The sequence below is a fragment of the Phalaenopsis equestris genome, unplaced genomic scaffold (genome assembly GCF_001263595.1).
Source record: "Phalaenopsis equestris unplaced genomic scaffold, ASM126359v1 Scaffold000573, whole genome shotgun sequence".
NCBI classification, from domain to species: Eukaryota; Viridiplantae; Streptophyta; class Magnoliopsida; order Asparagales; family Orchidaceae; genus Phalaenopsis; species Phalaenopsis equestris.
The window spans coordinates 464613-487190 of NW_018165013.1; positions in this window are offsets into that span (position 1 = coordinate 464613).

The window sequence follows — 22578 nt, forward strand, 5'->3', positions numbered from 1 at the left end:
CGAGTCAATCGCTACGTGGATGGAGACCTCCAACCAAAGCGCGCCACACATGCCTTCGAAGTTGCCAAGAATACAGTTTGCGTCGCACGTTTAAATAGAAAAATAGGTATTTTTTATTTAAATAAATAGCCCTAGCTTTAAAAATTCATATTTTGGTGTAGAAAAATTTTAAAAATAAAATAAAAATACCATCTTTCTCAATGAATAAAGGAGAATAATGTGGAAATTATTTGGAGTCCATTTGATGCATATTTTACTTTTAATTAATTAAACACTAATTTGAATGTTTTGATTCTCCATGCATGTAGGAATATTACCATGGCTTGAAATTTTAGCATGTTGTTGCCTCTGTCTTAAGGAACAACCTCTAATTTTTCAAAAGTCAGAGGAGGTCCCTAGATAGAGATCCATATTTTTTAAAGTTATGTCTTATATTTATATAAATTAATCATGATAATTAGCATGTTGACTAGAAAATTCCAAGAAAGCTTCGGAAGGTTCACCATGACTAGAGGATCCTTTGAAAATAATTTTGTGAGTTAAGTCATTAAGAATACACTTAATCTTCACCAACCACAAAACACAAAGAAAATTAATTTTTGGTCTCCACTAAAATATAAACTCCTAATTTTTATTCAAGAACTCCCCAAAAAAATTTTAAAACATTTGCAGTTCATTTAATATCTCAAATTGATTTTTCAAATTAACTAACATTTTGGCACTAAAATGATTTTAATAATTCAAGTATAACTTTAAAAATTATAAAACTTATTTTTTGGAGTTCTCTATGATCAAATTAATTTTATAAAAAGAAACTTGAAGTAAAAAATAATAACTTCATTTTTAGCCTATTTTAAATATTTAAGATAATAAAAAATCATAAAAATAAAAAAAGATAATAAAATTCATGAAAATATTCCAAATTGTTTTCTAAGCACTTAGTAGTAATTGGAGAATATTTCTTGATTTTCTAAATAAAGATATTGAATTGTCAAGCTTAAAATAATTTTTAAAGGCTAAAAATGAATTTTCATGAAATTAATTCCAATAATTAAAATTAAAATCAGAAAAAACATGAAATTTATTTCTTTTTATCCCTTGAAATTAGAGAGATTTAATAAAAATATAAAATTTAATTTTCTACATTTAAAATATTTTATAATTAATAAACACCCGAGAACATAAAATAATTCTTAAAATTCAAATAAAATTCAAAAAATCATGAAATTTGGTTCAAAGTATTCTTTGGTCGAAGTCTACCTTTAGTAATAATTTTACTAGATTAGGATTTACCTTGGTCAAGTTAGAAATTTTCTTTGAAAAATCCTATTTTTGCATTAAAAATAAATATATAGATAAATTAATCTTTAAAAATTCACACTTTCTCATTTAATGTCTCAATTGACCCATGAGTGAGGTAGGATAAAAATTCCAATGTCATTTGGATTAAATTTGATGAATTATGAAGTGATGGAGTCTTAGGGGCAAATGTATGATTTTGGAAATTTAGCCTTAATTAACATTTAGACCTTATTCAAGGAAGAGAAATGGGAAATCATTGATTCTAATTAACATATTTGGATGTTTGAAACACAAGGGGTTAACTGGTAAAAATCAACCTCACTTGTCCTAATTAAAAAGGATAAATTTGTAATTTCCTTAATTTACATAAATTTTGGAGTTTAGCCGATTAAATGATCCTAGATTTAGGGGTATGATTTTGTGTGTTAATAATGCACTAATTTAATACCCCTATTTGATGAACAAAAAAAAAAACCAAAAACATGAATCATCACCATCACGTATAAGTCAATTTCATTTGCAATGACTAAGACACTCACCAAAATCTTAAGAGCTTAGTAGTCACTTAGGTTAAATCAAGTTTCATTTAATCAAGGATTAGAAAAGTAAACATCATTGAAAATTAAAATATCTTTCAAACACTATAAGCCCAAGTTAAAATTTAGCTAAGTCTCTTAAACTTGCCTCGTTAACGGTCTTCACCCACATAATTCTTAAATTGAATTACGAGTGATAATTACTCTATTCTTAGAGATATTTGAGATATCAATGCTCACTGAGCACTAAGGGTATTTACAGGATGAATTATTAAGAAACATAATAAGTTTAAAAGAACTCGAGATTTTACCAGGCAGCCAGAGAGTAGCAAGTACCTGCTTCTTTCTATAGATCTGCTAGATACCTCGGAAATCTAATAAACTTAATATGTTTTGCTTGACAATATCATTTTTAATTAAACTCCTAATGACCCACCAAGATATGACATAGGGTTAGGAAAACTACCAAAACCTTACTTTTTTTGCCTTTACATGAATTGCCTTAACATACATTTTAAGTTTCAAGTGATGGAACGAGAAGACTCGTCAGGTACGCTTCTACAATTTTCAGCGTCATCTTTCATGTACTTTTATGCTTACACAAACTTGCATGCTAAACAACGATGCCACCCTGCATGAAAGCTAAAACTACCTGGATAGCCACAAAACCAAAACCAAAACTAAAACTAAAATCAACCAAGATAAAATCCACCGATAAAATTCACCGCCACAACATTAAAAATATAAAACAACTCAAAATTTAATCTCAAATGTCACACAAAACTACAATTACAACTAAATCAAGATGTCTCTATCAGATGATCGGGAATTCCTTAGAGGAGGTAACTTACAGTTGCTAACGAGGCTTTCCACAGTTTAAATGAAATTATGAAACTCTTTTAGTTGAGTTCAGTAAGTTCATTTGAACTAAGTGAATCCAATAGAAAATAGTGGTGCCGGAACGAGGGAACCGTAGGATCCTAACCAGTGTCACTCTAATCAACTTTAACATGCCCCCATAAACATAAAAGAACTTCAACCATAGGGCCACCTGATTTGACATCAAAACTTAACACACTAGAAAACTCAAACTCATTGTGGCTAAACTCGTCGCGGTAAACTCGTCGCGGCAAGGAGTTTGGAGCTAGCATGGTAGGCAGTACGACCATCTTAAAAAGAAAAACCTGTCTTCCCCAGCTAAATATATCTTCCTTCCTTAGATATAAACAACAAAGTCAAAGGAATTTGAGGTTGCTTGCTTATGCAACGTAAATCGTCACCTTATCTTTAGGCATTTGTATAGCTCTGTTGTACAATATAAGCCCTAACTCATCTTATGATTTTGATGTCATCGTTTGCCATGACCTAAATCCTGACATCTTCCAAACTGTTTGTGTGATAATTTCATACGAATGTAAGACCTAATTAATAAAATTGGCAGGATGAAACACCTAAATATTTCTCCTCAGAAATGAAGCCAAACATTAGGATAGCTTGGGAAGTCATCGGGGTTCTCATCCGGATCCATGAAATTCCCTAGTTCTTCCTTCTTTGGACTCTACAACAAAATTGGCCAAATTTGAACCAATCTCCTTTCACACCACTATGTCTGATCTCATTGAAATGTCCTACCCTTCGAAACTTTTTGAAGATAATCTTTCCTTATTTTTATCGAGAGTCTTCTTAGGTGATTTTGGTCATTTAAGATATAATTAACTATAGCGGCATAATTAACTATAGTAATTAACTATAGCGGCTTGCCCTTATAGGAAGCATGTCTGAACACAGTTTAATATAAACCTTATTTAATTTAATCTATTAATTAAGGGAACTTGTCGGAAAATACAAAGGTTTCGTAGACCTAACGGATGTCATACATTCCTTTATTTATTTAATCGAGCCTCATCATCAAGTCTTGTGTTTATCCTTCGGGATAGATACATGATTTGAGGTAAAACGCTCTTTCAATTAAACTATGAAAAATATGGGGTCAGTTTGATTTCATATTTTTCTAAAACTAAATATATATCGACACCTTCTTACGGGCAACTCCTCCAACAAAAATTAGCGTCGACAGCTTCTGCCGACTCCACTGGGGACAAGCTTTTCTCTCCATATAACTCAAGAAATATTATCTTCACACATCAGTAATGTGTCCATGTCCCTCTTGGACCAAATTACCTTTCTTTTGTTGGCATACTTTACCCATTTCTATCTTGGGAAAGTACGGCTAACTCCTTGGACTTCTGGACAATCTGTTCAACCATCTTTGAACAGAGGGGTTCAGGAGGCCATTAAGGACTCTTTAAATTTTTTATGTGGGGTTGGACCCCCAATAGGTGTGTCGGTGGACTAGTTCCACCGGGGCATTGTCTGCCACTAAATGGGTTCCGCACTAGGTCCTAAAATACTTTACATCTCCTTTCCAAATTTGATTTGCTATTCTGCAAATTAAAATAAATTGTGTTGTGTTGTGCGCACTTTAAAATTTTCTTATAATTAAATTTTCTACCTCTTGATTTTTCTTAAAAAAATTTTTAAAATACCCATAAATTAAGACCAGCCCGGTCTACAGACTAACCTCTACTTTCAGTGCAAGCACTAAAAATTATGAGGTTTTGGACATATAGCTAACCCCAAAACTTTCTATTTTAAAGCCTGCTGCAATGGCCTACCCAACTCTGACCTTTTCCTGCAAACTAGCAACGAGCCACGAAGCTAGTAACCTCGCTCCTACCATCAAATTTGGAGCTGGATTAGAAGATCTCAAGGTCATCCTCAAGAAAGCCCCAATTGTAGTGATGGTAGGAGCGAGCCACGAAGCCCGTAACCTCGCTCCTACCATCAGGAGGGAGAATTGAAGATCTTGAGGTTATCCTTGGGAAAGCGTCATTTGTAGTGATGAATATCTTTTCTCCAGAAATACAGGAACCGTCTGTAGAATTCAACCTGAACTGCTTTCAAGACTTCCCTACCTGCAAGAAGGCTAAAACTACTACCGTCACAGAACCCGCAAAATTTGCTATCCCCGTTGCTGCTAAGAGGAAAGAAGTAATGATTATTGAGGATTCGACTTAGGGATTAACTGTCCCACCACCCATGTTTGAAATCGGATCAAGCTCAAGGAATGTACCATTGACCCAAACCCAAAAAAAGAACCGTAACAGAAGGGTTCGGAGGGCAATCAAAGCCCAGGCTATTAAGAAGACACCAGTTGAGGAGGACCCTCATCAAGATGAAGAAGGATTACTAGAAATTTATCCACTCCTACGAGGGAGTAGATTCCATCCTCTGACGGATACCGATGGATACGAGAGTATCCAGAAAATCGTCGCCGCATTACCACCACTTCATGGACATGGTGAGGAGAGAAATAAGTTCACTACTATCACTTGAGTTAGTGAAGTTTTCAAAAGGCTAGCTACCAAAGAAGGATTTTCAGTTAGCGAGTTACTTAAATGAGTGGGACATGCAATTTACCCTCGCGTGAAGAAGGAAATTTTGAAGGACGTCAAGTCCACCAGACAGTCTCACAAGACAACTTGAGTGCCACCTACTCACATCCACATCTAGTTCTGTTTAGGGAACAAAGTTGATACCGCAGTGATTACTATTAATTATACTGCCACCATGACCGCAAGCTGTCGACCAGTTAAGTCAAGACTGGGTCCAAAAATCTTACCCATCACCCATTATGGAGATATTTCTACAATATTCCTACAATCCTAAAGGCAAAGACAAGACGATTACCTGGCACTGTAACGAGTCTACACTACGGGGAGCATATTTTTCCTTGACATATGGATGTTTCTACTAAGACACTCCATCCTGAGACATCATCGTCAAAAAAGAAAGAGGAATGGGTACCCAAGGTCACTGCACCGATACAGTCTGGTGAGCCCGTGGGACAAGAACATGGAATGAAGCCAGGGTCTAAAATATCTGACATCGTCACAATAATAGCCAGCAAGATGGAGGAACAAGAAGAGGAGGTCCATCAGAGTCCTCTAGATCTTAAAGCGATCAAGTAATTGATAATTGAAGAAAAATTTGAGAAGCTCAGGATCGAGATTTCAGAGTTAGCTCGAGAGCATGGAGTCTTCATCGATAGTAACGATGAAAATTTTGATTATAATGATTACTTGGAGGAAGATTTCATGGATGTCCATGTAATTGAAATAAGAGCCGCCACATCTATGTGCAAGGCCCACACCTAAGAGAACGTTGTAGATGAGCTGCGTAGTGTTATCCTCCTAAAGGATGAACAAGTCAACCTATTGGAGAAAAGAATAGAAGAAATGGCTGCGCCATGGCCACTATTTATGGACAATCACAAGCGCCGCAACCAGCATCTCCAGAAATCATACACATTACAGATGAAAGAAGAGAGGTTTCCTTAGCAAACAGAGATGAGCAATCGAAAGGGATTCTCCACCTGGTGCCATGTCGGAGAAGGAATTCAAGAAAATGGTTCAACAAGTGCGGGACGCCATAACCCAATCTAAGGGTGGTGCTTTAATTTTAAAGGGTAGACCTTACCCAGAGGAATTTCATGCTATGCCTTTCCCCAATGGTTTTGTGGCCCCAAACTTCAAGATATTTGATGGGACTGGGAATCCCAGACAACATATAGCACATTTTCAAGCCAACTGTGACAATACGAGGAATAGTGAAGCTCTACTCTTCCAGCAGTTCATTAGCAGCTTGTCTGAAATTGCTTTTGACTGGTACACTGACTTGAACAACTGGTCAGTTAAAACATTTTCTGAGTTGGAACAGCTGTTCGTGAAAAGATTTGCCTAAGCGCAACATCATGTGTCTGTTGGAGAGCTCATGATGGAAAAACAAAAGCCTAGCAAAACTTCGGTGGACTGTATTTTGAGGTTGAAAAACCTTAGCATGAAATGTGAACCTCAGCTACAGGAAAATCATGCAGTGAAAATTCTACTCAAGAGCATTCTTGGGCCAATAACTTTCATGCTCAAGGGGCTCACCATCAAATCCTTCGAGAAGCTACTCAATAAAGCCATCAGTCTTTAAGAAGAAATCAAGCACATGGAGTCACATGAAAAGGCTAAGGTGGCCAGAGTGTTTGAAAAGAAATCAGGAGTAGTAGCGACCATCAACAAAGGAAAGAAGTCGATGAAGATATATGCAGAAGATCCTCGCCAGTCTTCGTCATAGTACACTAAAAAATAGAGTAGTCAATTCAACCAGCGACCGCCTCAAGAAGGATCACCTCGAATAGGGGATAAGAAAATGTCCCCGTCAGAACGACGTAAAATGGTGTATTCTTTCAAAGATGAAGCTATACCTAAAATATTCAGAAGTCTGATGAAGAAGCCAGAATTCAGAATTCCAGACCAGAAGAAGCCCGAAGAGGTGGGTAGGAAAAATGAACCAAATTATTTCCCATACCACCGACCATACCACCGATTTCTAGAGGGATGCTTTGTCTTTAAGGACTGGCTCAAGAGGAACCTTAAAGAAGGGAACATAACAATCCTGAAAGAATATTTAAGAGAACCTGAAAAAGGTTCCATAAATATGATTTCAGCTGAGCCAATCTCCCCAATTGATCTGTATACTGGAACAGATGGATGGAGTACAACTTGGGATGAACTCAAGAAGGTCCTCAATCAAATACAAGGTCCATCAAAACAATCTTCTGCATATACCATAGAAGAAGGATGGAATGAGGTTTAGAGCAGATCATCCAAGAAAATACTGAACAAGATCCAGTCTGCATCAAGACAAGCCTCCATTCAGAGTCCGCAGCATACCAAGCCTGAGATGAAGGTTTTGCCAGTAGATCCGTCATCATCAAGGATGAAGAAGAAGAAGAAAAATGTCACTACAAGGATTGATATCACAGGGGGAAGGATAGGGACCGCCTCTACCAGATTATTTGTCTCAAATTTGGGGTGGAAAATCCTCGAACCCTTGGCTTTGTATGATTATCTTTTTCTCCCTTCGGGGTCTTATGAATATAATGATTGTTATTTTGGCTACATTTTAACTGTTTTTAATGATAACATGGCAGATTACGACCAATCAAACTTCAATCTTGATCCCCAAAATGATCCTCAAATTGTACTCGAGTCTAATGAACTCGTTATCAAGTTCAAAGAAGACATCAATAACACCGCTTACGACAGCACCGAGAGCTAGGAGCCAATTCTCGAGCACCACAGTACACTGCTTACCATCAACCTAGATCTTTCTAACAAAGAAGAGACACCAGAAGATCCAACAATGGTAGCTAAAGAAGAAGAAATCACAAAAGTTAACTTAAGGAGCAGAGAAGTGTTACCACCAAGAACAACTCCAACATATAAAGGAAAGCAGATAATGACCCGAGAAGAGATACCTCCACCTCCACTAGTGGAAGAACCACATAATCAAGATAAAATTAGAGGTAAAAGAAAATAGATTACAATGTGATAGCTCATCTTAGGAAGTTATTGGCCCGATTAAGCATCTACGACGCTTTGATCCTGTCAAAGGAGATGAGAGAGTCTCTGGTTACAACTTTGCTTGATCTAGAAATTTTCTTAGCTCAGTTGGCCAGCACATCCTCAGATGAAGTTTGCTTGTTGAAAGAACAGTCAGGGGTAACCTTTTGTTGCTCGGTACCCCCGACCACAACCGTCCACTCTACATCTCGGTCAACATTGGCAGATTTGTGTTGTCCAGAGTTTTAGTAGATTCTGAAGCATCTCTTAACTTGATGAGCCTACAGACCATGTCCTATTTGGATATTGAAGCTCAAGAGCTTACGATCGATAAAATGATGTTAAGAGGATTCAACCAAAAGGGAGAAAGAGCCCTTGGATCAATTAAATTACTTATGAAGGTTGGAGAACTCTTGGAAACCACTAAATTTCATAACATCGACACCGAGACCTCTTTTAATGCTCTACTGGGTCAACCATGAATTCATGAGCACAACATGGTTCCATCATTCTTACACCAATGCATCAAGTACTGCAAAGATGGTCAAGAAAATTGCATCAAAGGAAACTTACAACCATTTTCAGTGCATGAAGTTGGTATCCATGAAGATACTACCTACTACGCGCCTTCAAACAAAACTATCTTCTCTCATGAAATTTTCACAAATAAAAATGAAGATTTAGAAAAATCACAAAGAGGAAGCCATTCAACTCCACTTCAACGATCTTCCACCACTCCCTTAAGATGAATTGGTCGAGGTTCTTTTAGTTCACGCACCTGAGGTCGAGGCCGGGGACATGGACGAGGAAGAATGAATTTAATTATTGAACGGACTAGGCCAACTATCAACATTGGTAATGAAGACAGTTCCAAAGACGAAATAATGATGAAAAAATAGAAGAAACCTCAGTATGAGATATCCTTAGAGAGATATCAAGAAACCTCAGTATGAGATATCCTTAGAAGACACAAAGAAGAATGAATATGAAACAACATATGATCGAATAAACCACTTTGTGAATGCTATGACCCTTACTCCAATTCTCCCTCAAAAGATCAAGAGTTTAGATGTCAAGGAAGTGGGTAGTGTTGGTTCAAAGCCAATCAAATTTTAACTTACTTCTACCTTTACTGAGTTTGAAAAACATGTAAATTTGGATGATGATCCTAATGAATTAATGGAATTGCTTTTTAGTTAATTTTCGCCTTGAGTTCAAAAATTACTTCAATAGGGAAACTTACCAAAACAAATACTGAAAGATAAATTTCAACTTTTTCAAAAATTATGGAATTTTAAAAGTCGAACTCCCAACTCAAAAGAGGGTCTCGGATTTGGTACAGTCAGACCAGTCGATGATTTTTAATTTTGCATGGTTGTTACTAGTGAGTTAGAGGAGGATTGCCTTGATATAGAGGATGACTCTATTAATCAACTAATAAAAGATGCTCCATCAGAATTTGAGAAGGAAATTAAATCTATCGTTGATGAATTGAAAGAGATTAACCTCAAGACTGAAGAACAACCCTGACCTATATTTATAAGTTCTCTACTCAATGATGAAGAATCTTCAGAATTGATCAAACTATTAATAAAATTCAAAGATTGCTTTGCATGGAGCTACAATGAAATGTCAGGACTGTCAGCAGAGGTTGCAGTTTATAAACTCGAGGTGGACAAGAATATAACCCCAATAGAACAAGCTCCCAAGAGAATGCTCCTCAAAATAGAACAACAAGTCATCGTCGAGTTGAAGAAGTTAATAGTCTCCAACTTTGTAAAAGAAGAACAATACCCCACGTGGTTAGCTAACATTGTACCTGTTGAGAAAAAAAATGGAAAGATGCATGTTTGTGTAGACTCCAGGGATTTGAACAAAGCATGTCCAAAGGAAGAGTTTCCACTGCCAATTCCAGAAATGATGGTAGATATCGCTTCAACACACGAAATTTTCTCCTTCATAGACGGATCGTCGGGATACAACTCGTCGGGATACAACCAAATCAACCAAATCAAGATGGCTCCCAAGGATGCAGCACTTACAGCCTTCAGAACACTGATTGAAATTTTTTGCTACACAGTGATGTCATTCGACCTAAAGAACGACGGGGCAACATATCAGCGCGTAATGACAAAGATTTTTAACAACCTCAGACATAACCAAGTAGAATGCTATGTGGATGATTTGATCATCAAAAGTAAATCAAAATAGACCATTTGTACAATTTGAGGATCATGTTCAAATGATTACAACGATATGACCTTAAAATGAATCCCTTAAAGTGCGCCTTTGGCGTTATTTTGGGAAATTTCTTAGATTCGTTGTCCGTATTTAAGGAATTAAGATCGACCCGTATAAAATTAAAGTTATCTTGGAAATGTCTCCTCTTAAAACTTTGAAACTACTGCATTTCTTCTAGGGAAACTTGGCATATCTGAGACGCTTTATTTCTATTGTCTCAAGTAGGTGTCAGCCTTTCTCGGCATTAATTGAAAAGGACGCCAAATTCGTTTAGGAAGAGAAATGTCAGCGGGCCTTTGAGGACGTTAAACAATATCTAATGACACCTCCTATTTTGACAGCCCCTATTCCAGGGAAACCGTTGATACTTTATACCGCGACCTTAGACGACTCTCTTGGAGCCCTCTTAGCCCAAGTCAATGATGAGGGTAAGGAAAATTTCATCGCCTAATACCGACGCTAATACCGACGGAGATAAGGTATACACATATTGAGAAGCATTGTCTGGCGTTAATTTTTGCCACCCAAAAGCTTAGACATTACATGCTTTCCCATAAGATCACCCTAATCTTGAAAGTTATTTTTTTAAAGTTAATCCGTTGCAATATCTGATGACTTGACTAACACTTTCCGGACGTTGAGCAAGATGGTCAATGATCTTATTACAGTTTGATATAACTTTTGTTCCCCTCCATGCTATCAAGGAATAGATACTAGCAGAATTTCTCGCTGTACACCCACTGCCAGCTGGGTTCTCTCTCAATGACGAGTTACCAGACAAGCAAATACAATGCGTAAATACTATAAATGGAGTTCTTCATTGTGCAATGCTGGGAAATGTACTTCGATGATGTTTTGTCAGCCAGAAAAGACAAAGGATCAGACAGAGTTATACCAGGCAAAGCAGGAATCAGTTTGATCTTTATCATGCCAGATAAGGTTATGTTGAGGTTCTCATACCACTTGATAGAGCCGTGCACTAACAATGAAGCAGAATATGAAGCTTTAATCACTGGGTTGAAAGTGGTAATCTCAATGAATACAACGAACATTGTCATTTATAGAGACTCTCAACTCGTCATCCAGCAAGTCACCGGACAATACAAAATTTGGAAACCAAGATTAGCAAAATACCATCAGTACACAATGAAGCTGCTGGAGCAAATCCCCGATATGACTTTCTATTACATTCCTCGGGGAGATAATGCCCATGCCAATGCTTTAGCAAAACTCGCTAAGGAAATGGCATGTCCCCAGGAGGATTCTATTGAAATCACAATACAAGGAAGATATGTCTTGTCTCAAATTGACCTTGAAACCTTAGACAAGCTTGAAAAAGAAAAAGTAGTAAATACATTTGCAAACATTAATGAAGATTGACACAAGCCATTAATAGAATATTTGCATACTGGAAAGTTGTCAGAAGACAAGTCAGAAGCAGATCATATCACAAGAAGGGCCATGTCTTACGCCCTGGTGGGAAACATTCTCTACAGAAGATCATTCAACCAGGTGTGGCTATAGTGTTTGAACAAAGCCGAAGCACAGAATATTATCAAAGAAGTACATGTTAGACTGTGTGGCGCTCTTCAGTCAGGGCCGAAAATTAAAATGAAGATCAAAAGACTCGAATATTATTAGCCAACAATGATGTCTGATTGCATTGATACAGCCAGAAAATGTCACCAATGCCAAATACACGGAGTAGTTTTACACCAACCACCGAATGTGCTACACCCAACGAACACCCAAATATTGCCTTGTGGCCATTCGAGTGTTGGGGCACGGACATAATACGTCTGATAAATGTTCCATCTTCCAAAGGACGCTGGTTTATACTTGCCTCTATAGATTAATTCTCCAAATGGGCAGAGGCAGTACCGGTGCATGATGTGACTGAGGTTACAACATAACACGACATTCAATTCTTCAAAAGCTAAGTTGTCTACCTTTTCGGAGTACCGCGAAGAATAATTTCCGACAATGAGACATCTTTCAAAAGCACCAAAATCAATAGTTTCGTCAAAAGACACGGGATAGATTGGAGATACTCTATGATTTACTATCCCAGAGCAAGCAAATGGTCTGGCTGAAGCCTTCAACAAAACACTAGTACAGATTTTGAAGATAACACTGGATGAAAACCAAAGGGATTGGCACAACAAACTATTAAAAGAATTGTGGGCCTACCAGATGACTTTCAGGACTCCCACTCAGTGTACACCCTATATGCTCGTGTACGGATCTGAGGCTGTGCTACCTCTAGAAATCCAGAGACCATCTCTTAGAGTTGTTGTTGTCAACCAACTCACAGCAGGAGAAAGTGCAAAACTCAGACTTGAAGAACTGGAAAGTCTTGAGGGAAAATGACTAGAAGCACAATAACACTTGGAGCTTTACCAAGCGAAGATGGCACAAGCCCATGACAAATTGGTCCACCCAAGGACATTCAAAGTTGGTGACCTCGTACTTGTGCTCAAAAGGCCTATTCTTGCACTCCCCAAAAAAGGTGGAAAATTTGAGCCAACTTGGGAGGGACCATTTGTCGTTGAAAAGGTCTACACTGGAGGAGCCTACTAGTTAGTGGACTTTCAGGGTGAAAGACCCATGTTACCAATAAATGGACGATACCTGAAAAACTATTAAGCAACCTAATGTCGCTTGCCTTCGCTTGCTTTGAAATTTTGAAACTTTGATTGTTTTGGGGTTATCTATGTGGCCAAATTTCTATGACCGGGTCCAAATTTTGTAATTAACCTCAATATAATGAAAATTTTGAGAAAAATTTTAAACTTAAAATTTTCCTTCTTTCTACTTTTGAATTTAATATTCCACTAAATTAAACAAAATTCATACATAAAATAAACAATTCTCTTCACCTAAACAAACTAAAATTTACTTTAATAAATACTTTGTTTTATTCTCACTCATGCCAAGTTTCGGCTCACTGACATTTTTCTTGTCGTCTGCACAAAAATGTCGAGACAGAGGCTGATCTTCGCTTTCAAGGATGGCTGGAGCCTCGCACTGAATGAGGAAATGGCGCCGCTGGGTGGCACCATAGACTTCAACATGGAATTTAACCAAGTTGATATGGACTACTAAGGTCCTCTAATGAATGTAGTCAGCTACCAAGAAAAGGAGGGATTGCCTTCACTGCTGAGGGTGGCGGCCAAAGGCAATACATCACATAAAGGAAAGAACGTGATGATAGAGCAGGACCCGAGGGAGGGGCCCAGCCTTCTGCCATCCATGATAACTACACCATCCAGAGGCCTAGTAGCCTCCAACAATGAAGGACTGTCAAATGCTTCGCTTCGCAGGACTCAGCATAGAAATGTCAGCCGTAGAAAATAGAGGGCTTTTCTACGGGAAGAACATAGACGTCAAAAGGAAGCAAACAACTTACTCACCCCTATTCCTGAGGGGAATATCTATGATCCAATCAGCCTAGCCGCCATAGATGAAGAACCAAGGTTCATCACAGAGCCAGAGACACCTTCAGCTTCAGATGCTTTATGCACGGGTTGCCCGACGTGCAACACCAAAATACCTACAGGGACATCAGCCAAAGGGGCATTTGTAGAATGCCTGGACTGCACTGTCATACATCTACATCGCTACAATACATTTGAGGAGTACACCTCTACCACCGACGGTTCTCAGACCATATATTTTTTGATGGATGAGCCATATGTCCCATTGGGGACAGACAAGTATATAACATGGAGTCTAGAGTTGTGCATCCCTTTAGATGCTGAATCACATGTTCCAGATGAGCTAGCGTCAGTTTGGGTTCCTGCCGATGTCCAGATGGAGGAATGCTCATGACAGTTTCCGACCTCTAGCATGATGGAGTACAATAAAATAAGCAAGGTGAATAAAAGAGAATTTGAATTCTATGAGGAAGTCCAAGGAAGATTCATCAACATACTGGAAGGCCTGGAGCTATATACCAGTTTCTTCTCCGAAAGTGATGAAATAAGCATTCTTGACTGCATCTTTGACTTGAGGGATAGAGGCCGAGAAAGCCTTCTCATGGAAAGAACATACTATGAATCGAAGAAATGGATGATAGGAAAATGAACACTCGCCATTCAATGCGGCTGCTGTTATAATTTTACAAATGATAGATAAGGAAATATGTCGGGGATCCTCAGACATGACCAGGTAGATCCACTACCTCCTATAATAAAGTCAACGAACAAGAGGATGGCCATGTGGAACATAATGCCAGCTACCTGCATCCTGAACAGTTGCATCATCAACATCTAAGACGAGGGTGATTGCATCCCTCCCCATATAGACCACCACAATTTTGTTAGGCCCTTCTGCACGGTCTCATTCATGAGTAAAAGCAATATATTATTTGGAAAAGAAAAAGAAATTTTGGAAAAGAAATTGACATTGTCAGCCCTGGAGAGTTCAAAGGAGCTGTAGAGATTCCGCTGTCAGTTGGTTCGATTTTGGTTTTGAAAGGAAACGGTGCAGATGTCGCCAAGCACTGCATCTCAGGGGTGCGACACTGTAGGGTGTCCGTAACCTTCCATTATATGGATGACAGCAAAGCATCATATGGATTTCAACTAGACCCAAAACTAAAAGAACAGCTACCGTATGAGCTATGAGAAGGTTGCACCTCTAAACATGTGCTAAGGGAACTTTTGTCCTGGAGCATGGCTTAGAAGGTCAGCTTGATCAAGAGCTTGCTACGTCAATGATGAATACTCAGAGGATTCCTTTCTTCTTTAACTATGTTTTATTTCAGCGGATATGATATGTATCGGATATGTTCAGCCCATGATGTGTATTCGACATGACATACTTTTAATGTATTTTGATGTAGTCTACATATTAGACGATAGAAAAGCATCTCATGAATTTCAGCTAGACCCAGAACTAGAAGAACTGCTACCGTACGAGCAATGAGAAGGTTGCACCTCTAGACATGTGCGAAGGGAATTCTTATCCTGGAGCATGGCTTAGAAGGCCAGCTTGATGAAGAGCTTGCTACGTCAATGACAAAAACTCAGAGGATTCCTTTCTTTTTTAACTATGTTTTATTTCAGCGGATATGATATGTAGCAGATATATTCAGCCCATAATGTGTACTCAACATGACATACTTTTAATTATTTTGATGTAGTCTCATATTGTACTTTTCGAGGCTTCAACCTGTGTACGGATTTGTAACTCCTATTTGAAGCAGATGAATGAAACTTCTTTCAAAATTTTGTATGTTTGTTCAAGTTTACCCTCCTTGGTGTGATGGATAAAAGCCATGGAATCATACATTGGTTCACAACTACAGTGAACGAGGAACATAACAATAAAACTTAATGAAAATTTAAAAAAAATGAAACTCTTTTGAAGATCGACTAACAAAAGTTAAATTTTGAAAAAATGTTTTCTTGAGTTTGTTTATCTCGAGCTCAAGATTTCATACTCTTTGCTTGCGCAGCACGACTATTCTGGTTCGTACCAATTTTCTTCACATCCCCACGGGATTACACATTATGCACAAAATATCCTGAAATTCTTCACATTCCCTATGGAGTGTCACACTCCTCACCACTCCTTGCATTCGGGGCGGGTCTTTGGACCTTGTTCCCGTCTTAGCACTCAATCAAACCTCGTGTCACCTTTTGGCTAGGACGTAATGTACCTAGCGATAGCTCAAACTGGTATAGTCTCCCTTTCTTCCTGGCGTAATGTCCTTAATGGTTGCCACCCTCTGCACTCTTGTCACCTCTTAGGTTGGATGTGAATCCCAGTGCTTTCCTTCCTAACATGATCAACATATTTTTCTGCTAACACTTGAGTTTGATGTGAGTCACAGCACTTCCCTCCTCAATGTAGCAGATATTTTCCTCATCACCTCTTCGGTTGGATGTTAGTCCGAGTGCTTTCTTTCCTAACGTGATCGATATAGTTTTCCGCTACCACTTGAGTTTGATGTGAGTCACAGCGCTTTCCTCCGTAATGTAGCAGATATTTTCTTTGTCACCTCTTAGGTTGGATGTGAGTCCCATTGCTTTCCTTCCTAATGTGATTGATATATTTTCCTGTTACCACTTGAGTTGGATGTGAGTCACAGTGCTTTCCTTTTCAAAGTAGCAGATATTTTCCGCATCACCTCTTAGGTTGGATGTGAGTCCCAGTGCTTTCCTTCCTAATGTGGTCGATATATTTTCCCGCTACCTCTTAGGTTGGATGTTAGTCCCAGTGTTACAGTGCTTTCCTTTTCAATGTAGCAGATATTTTCTCTTGTCACTGCGTGGGTTGGATGTGAGTCCTAGTGATTTACCTAACATGTTCGATATATTTTCTCACTAACACTTGAGGTTGATGTGAGTCACAGCGCTTTCCTCCTCAATGTAGCAGATATTTTCCTCGTCACCTCTTAGGTTGGATGTGAGTTCCAATTCTTTCTTACCTAACATGTTCGATATATTTTCTCACTAACACTTGAGGTTGATGTGAGTCACAGCGCTTTCCTCCTCAATGTAGCAGATATTTTCCTCGTCACCTCTTACGTTGGATGTGAGTCACAGTGCTTTCCTTCCTATCATGATTGATATATTTTTCTGCTACCACTTGAGTTGGATGTGAGTCACAGCGCTTTCCTCCTTGTTGTAGCAGATATTTTACTCGTCACCTCTCAGGTTGGATGTGCTTCCCAGTGCTTTCCTTCCTAACATGATAAATATATTTTCCCGCTACCTCTTGAGTTAGATGTGAGTCTCGGAGCTTTCCTCCCGAATGTAGCAGATATTTTTTTTGTCACCTCTTAGGTTGGATTTGAGTCCCAGTGCTTTCCTTCTTAACGTGATCGATATATTTTCCCGCTACCTCTTCAATTGGATGTGAGTTTCAAAGGTTTCCTCCTCAATGTGGCAGATATTTTTCTCATCACCTCTTAGGTTGGATGTGAGTCCCAGTGCTTTCCTTCCTAACGTGATCGATATATTTTCCAGCTGCCACTTGAGTTGGATGTGAGTCACAACACTTTCCTCCTCAATGTAGCAGATATTTTCCTCGTCACCTTTTATGTTGGATTTGAGTCAAAAAACTTTCCTTCCTAACGTGATCGATATATTTCCCTGCTACCACTTGAGTTGGACGTGAGTCATGGAGCTTCCCTCCTTAATGTAGCAGATATTTTCCTTGTAACCTCTTGGGTTAGATGTGAGTCCCAGTGCGTTCCTTCCTAACTTGATCGATATATTTTTTCGCTACCTCTTGTGTTGGATGTGAGTCCTGGCTCTTTCCTCCTCAACATAGCAAATTTTAAATTCCCTTTCGCTACCTCTTGGATTAGATGTGAGTCCTCGATCTTTCAGCTTTGAGCTTTCCTTCCTAACGTGACATATATATTCTCCCTGTCACTTGTCCGTTTGAATATAACTCCCCAGTGGTAACTCGAACTGGTATAGTCCTTTCTTTCTGGCGTAATATCCTTAATGGTTGCCAATTTCTACACTGTTGTTACCTTTTTGAGTCGGATGTGAGACTCCATGCCTTCCATCTCAATTTGATCCTTCCACACAATCCTATTCTCTAAAATCATCAATGTTAAAATCAAAATTAAACACTGAATTTGGAATCGAGTCGCCGCCTCAATCGTCAGTTTTCCCCATGGTCATTTGCGGAGTCTCTTTGCTTTTCCCCAGCAGAGAGTATCTATTGCTCCCCAATAGAAACAATTGTTACTCTATTCTACACTACTTCTGGGTCTGCTGACTTAAGATTTTATATTGGTTTTGTAGATCTTGTCGGTAAACACCAATACTCGCGGTGTGCTTGCCCAACACACCACACCTATTGGGTCCATTTGTTGACCTCACTTTTGGTTGAGGTTTAGTTTTTTCACTTTAGTAGCCTAAGGTCTAACCATAGGACTTTCCTATTGATTATTCTTAGAAAACTAGAAAAGGAACCCATATCATTAGAAATTCCAAACTCTTCTCTACTCAACTTGAAATTCCACATATTGGTCCTAACCTTCAGCACTTAGTAGGTGGGGTCATTATGCGGGAACTGAAGATGAGTCACCCTTAAGACTGCTGGCCCACTAGCCCTAAGCTCGGGTTTAGCTAAGACCACTACATAAAGGACCCAAAATGGAGTTTCCATTGGTCCATGGCTTATTGATGGTGGTTGGCACTCCAATTCTACCAAGATACCCATCCTAACCTTTTGCCCCTAAACTCCCCAAAATTACCTAGATACCCTTGGAAACCCAAATTTGGCCAAAATTCCAAAATTTACCCAAAATACCCAAATTAGTTCAAAAATCATTTCAAACACCTTAAAAACACCCAAACTACCCAAAATCGCCAAAATTTGCCAAATTACTAAAATGCCCCTCCTTAGCCCAAAATTCCAAAAATTCCAAAAAAAAACCCGAAAAATTCCCAAAACCTCCCAAATATTCCCAATTCATTTTCCTCAACTACTACATGACCCAATTTGGCCAATTTAACCATCTTTGACCAAAACCCCCAAATTGTCTTTTAAAGACCCATTTTTCCCCAAATCTACCTCAAATGTCCATTAATTTGTTCCCAATCTCCCAAAATTTCAACCCCAAACTCAAATTTATCCTTAATATGACCAAAATAATCCAAATCTAAGCTCAATTGGCCCATGCTTGAGCCCAATTTTGTTATAGGTCAAACCCCCCACTTTGGGCACATGACTTAGTCTCACCAAATTGAACTCATAGCTCACTCTGTTGGCCACTATTTATGTTGAAAACTCTTAATAAAATTTCTAAACATCAAAATTGACCTTAAATTGGCATTGGTGAAACCTCAATATCAATTACTTTCAACCCAAGTCCAAAAAAGCTCCAAATTTTGCCCAAATTGAATGTCCCCTTGAATGTCCCCAAATTTCTGTCCCCAAATTTCACCAAATTAATTGCCTTAACCCCAAAATTGGCACCCAATTCATGTTGAAAACTCTTCATGGCATTCCTATTGACCAATTTTAACAGTTAATTTTTTTGAGTCTAGGCCGGGATCTTAGGGTTTTAGTGTGGGCGGTCACGGGATCACTCTATCGGGGACAGTGAAGGAGAGTCGTCCAATCGCGCGTGTATCGGATAGACAGAGGAGATTGAGCTAGACAGTGCTTCCTTACATGAACCGTTTGCTGAGTCAGCGGCTACATGGATGGCGGCATCCAACCAGAGCATGCCACGCATGCCTTCGGAGCTGCCAAGGAAACAGACAGCGCCACACGTTACACGTTTGAATAGAAAAATAATGATTTTCTTATTTAAATAAATAGCCCTAGCTTTAAAAATTCATATATTGGTGTAGAAAAATCATAAAAATAAAATAGAAATACCATCTTGCTCAGTGAACAGAGGAGAACAATGTGGAAATAATTTAGAGTCAAATTGATGCATATTTTATTTTGAATTAATTAAACACTTATTTAAATGTTTTGATTCTCCATGCATGTAGGAATATCACCATGGTTTGAAATGTTAGCATGTTGTTGCCTCTATCTTAAGGAACATCCTCTTATTTTTCAAAAGTCAGAGAAGGTCCCTAGACAGAGATCCATATTTTTCAAGTTTTTGTCCATTATTTGCATAAATTAATAATGATAATTAGCATGTTGCTTACAAAATTCAAAAAGAATTTTAGAAGATCACCATGACCAGAGGATCTTTTGGAAATAATTTCATCATCTTCACCAACCCTAAAACACAAAGAAGATTAATTTTGGGTAACATAGAAATCTAAATGACTTAATTTTTGGTCTCCACTAAAACATAAACTCCAGAGAAAACCCCATAAAAATTTCAAAATATTTGGAGTTCATTTAATATCTCAAATTGATTTTTCAAGTTAATTAACATTTTTGTCATTAAAATGATTTTTAATAATTAAAATATAACTTGAAAAATTATAAAACTTGGTTTTCAGAGTTCTCTGTGAGGAGTTCTCCATGATCAGAGGAATTTTATAAAAATAAATTTGAAGTAAAAATAAAAACTTCATTTTTAGCCTATTTTAAATATTTAAGATAATTGAAAAATGATAAAAATCACGAAGATAATAAAATTCATGAAAATGTTTTAAATTATTTTCTAAGAAATTAGGAACAAATGAAGTATTTTTCTTGATTTTCTAAATAAAGATATTGAGTTTTCAAGCTTAAAATATTTTTTAAAGGTTAAAAATGAATTTTCACTAAAATATTTCTAATAATTCAAATAAAAATTAGAAAAATGTGAAATTTGTTTCTCTATTTCCCTTGACATCTGAGAGATTTAATAAAAATATAAAACATAATTTTTCACATGTAAAATATTTTATAATCAATAAACACCCCTGAAATTAAAATAATTCTTAAAATTCAAATAAAATTCAAAAAATCTTAAAATTTTATCGAAATGCTTCTCTAGTCTATACCTACATCTAATCCTACCTCCAGTAAAAATTTCAAGGGATTAGGATTTACCTTGGTCAAGTTAGGAATTTTCTTTGAAAAATCCTATTCTTGCATTAAAAGTAATCATATAGATAAATTAAATTTTGAAAGATCACACTTTCTCTTTGATGTCTCAATTAACCAATGAGGTAAGATAAAAATTCCAAAGTCATTTGGATTAAATCTGATGAATTATAAAGTGATACAACCTTAGGGGCAAATATGTAATTTTGGAAATTTAGCCTCATCTAACATTTTGGCATAATTTCAGAAAGGGAAATGAGAAATCTTTGATTCTAATTAACATAATTGGTTGTTTGAAACACAAGGGGTTAGCTGGTAGAAACCAACCTCACTTGTCCTAATTAGAAAGAATAAATTTATAATTTCCTTAAATTACATAAATTTGGGAGTCTAGCCGATTAAATGATCCTAAATTTAGGGTTATGATTTTGGGTGTTAATAACTCACTAATTTAATACCCCTATTTGATGAACAAAAAAAAACAAAAACATGACTCATCACCATCACATATAAGTCAATTTCATTTGCAATGACTAAGACAGACTACAAAATCTTAAGGGCTTAGTAGTGACTTAGGCTAAATCAAGTTTCATTTAAATAAGGATTGGAAAAGTAAACATCATTGAAAATTAAAACATCTTTCAAAAACATCCTTCAAACACTACAAGCCCAAGTCAAAATTTGGCTAAGTTTCTTAAACTTGCCTCTTTAAGGATCTTCACCCACATAATTCTTAAATTGAATTACGAGTGATAATTACCCTATTCTTAGGGATAATTGAGACATCAATGCTCACTGAGCACTAAGGGTGTTAATAAGATGAATTATTAAGCAATATAATAAGTTTAAAAAACTCAAGATTTTCCACCAGGCAGTGAGAGAGTAGCACGAACCTGCTTCCTTCTCTAGATCTGTTGGATACCTCGAAGATGTACTAAATATGTTTTGCTTGACAAAATCATCCTTAATTAAACTCGTAAGGACCCACCAAGGTATGACATAGGGTTTGAAAAACTACTAAAACCTTCCCTTTTTTTTGCCTCTACATGAACTGCCTTAACATGCATTTTAAGTTTCAGGTGGAGAAACGAGGTGAAACGAGAAGACTCACCTGGTACGCTTTTACAGTTTTCAGCGTCGTTCTTCTTGTATTTTTATGCTTACACAAACTTGCATGCTAAACAACGATGCTACCCTGCATGAAAACTAAAATCATTAAGATATCGACAAATCAAAAACCAAAACTAAAACTAAAATCAACCAAGATAATATTCACTGCCACAACATTCAAAATATAAAACAATTCAAAATTTAATCACAAACATCACACAAAACTACAATTGCAACTAAATTAAGATGTCTCTATCGAATGATCAGGAATTCCTTGGAAGAGGTAACCTACGGTTGCTAATGAGCCTTCCCACGGTCCTAAATGAAATTATGAAACTTTGAGTTTAATAAGTTTATTTGGACTAAGTGAATCCAATAGAAAATAGTGCTATCGGAATGAGGGAACCGTAGGATCCTAACCGGTGTCGCACTAATCAACTTTAACATGCCCCCATAAA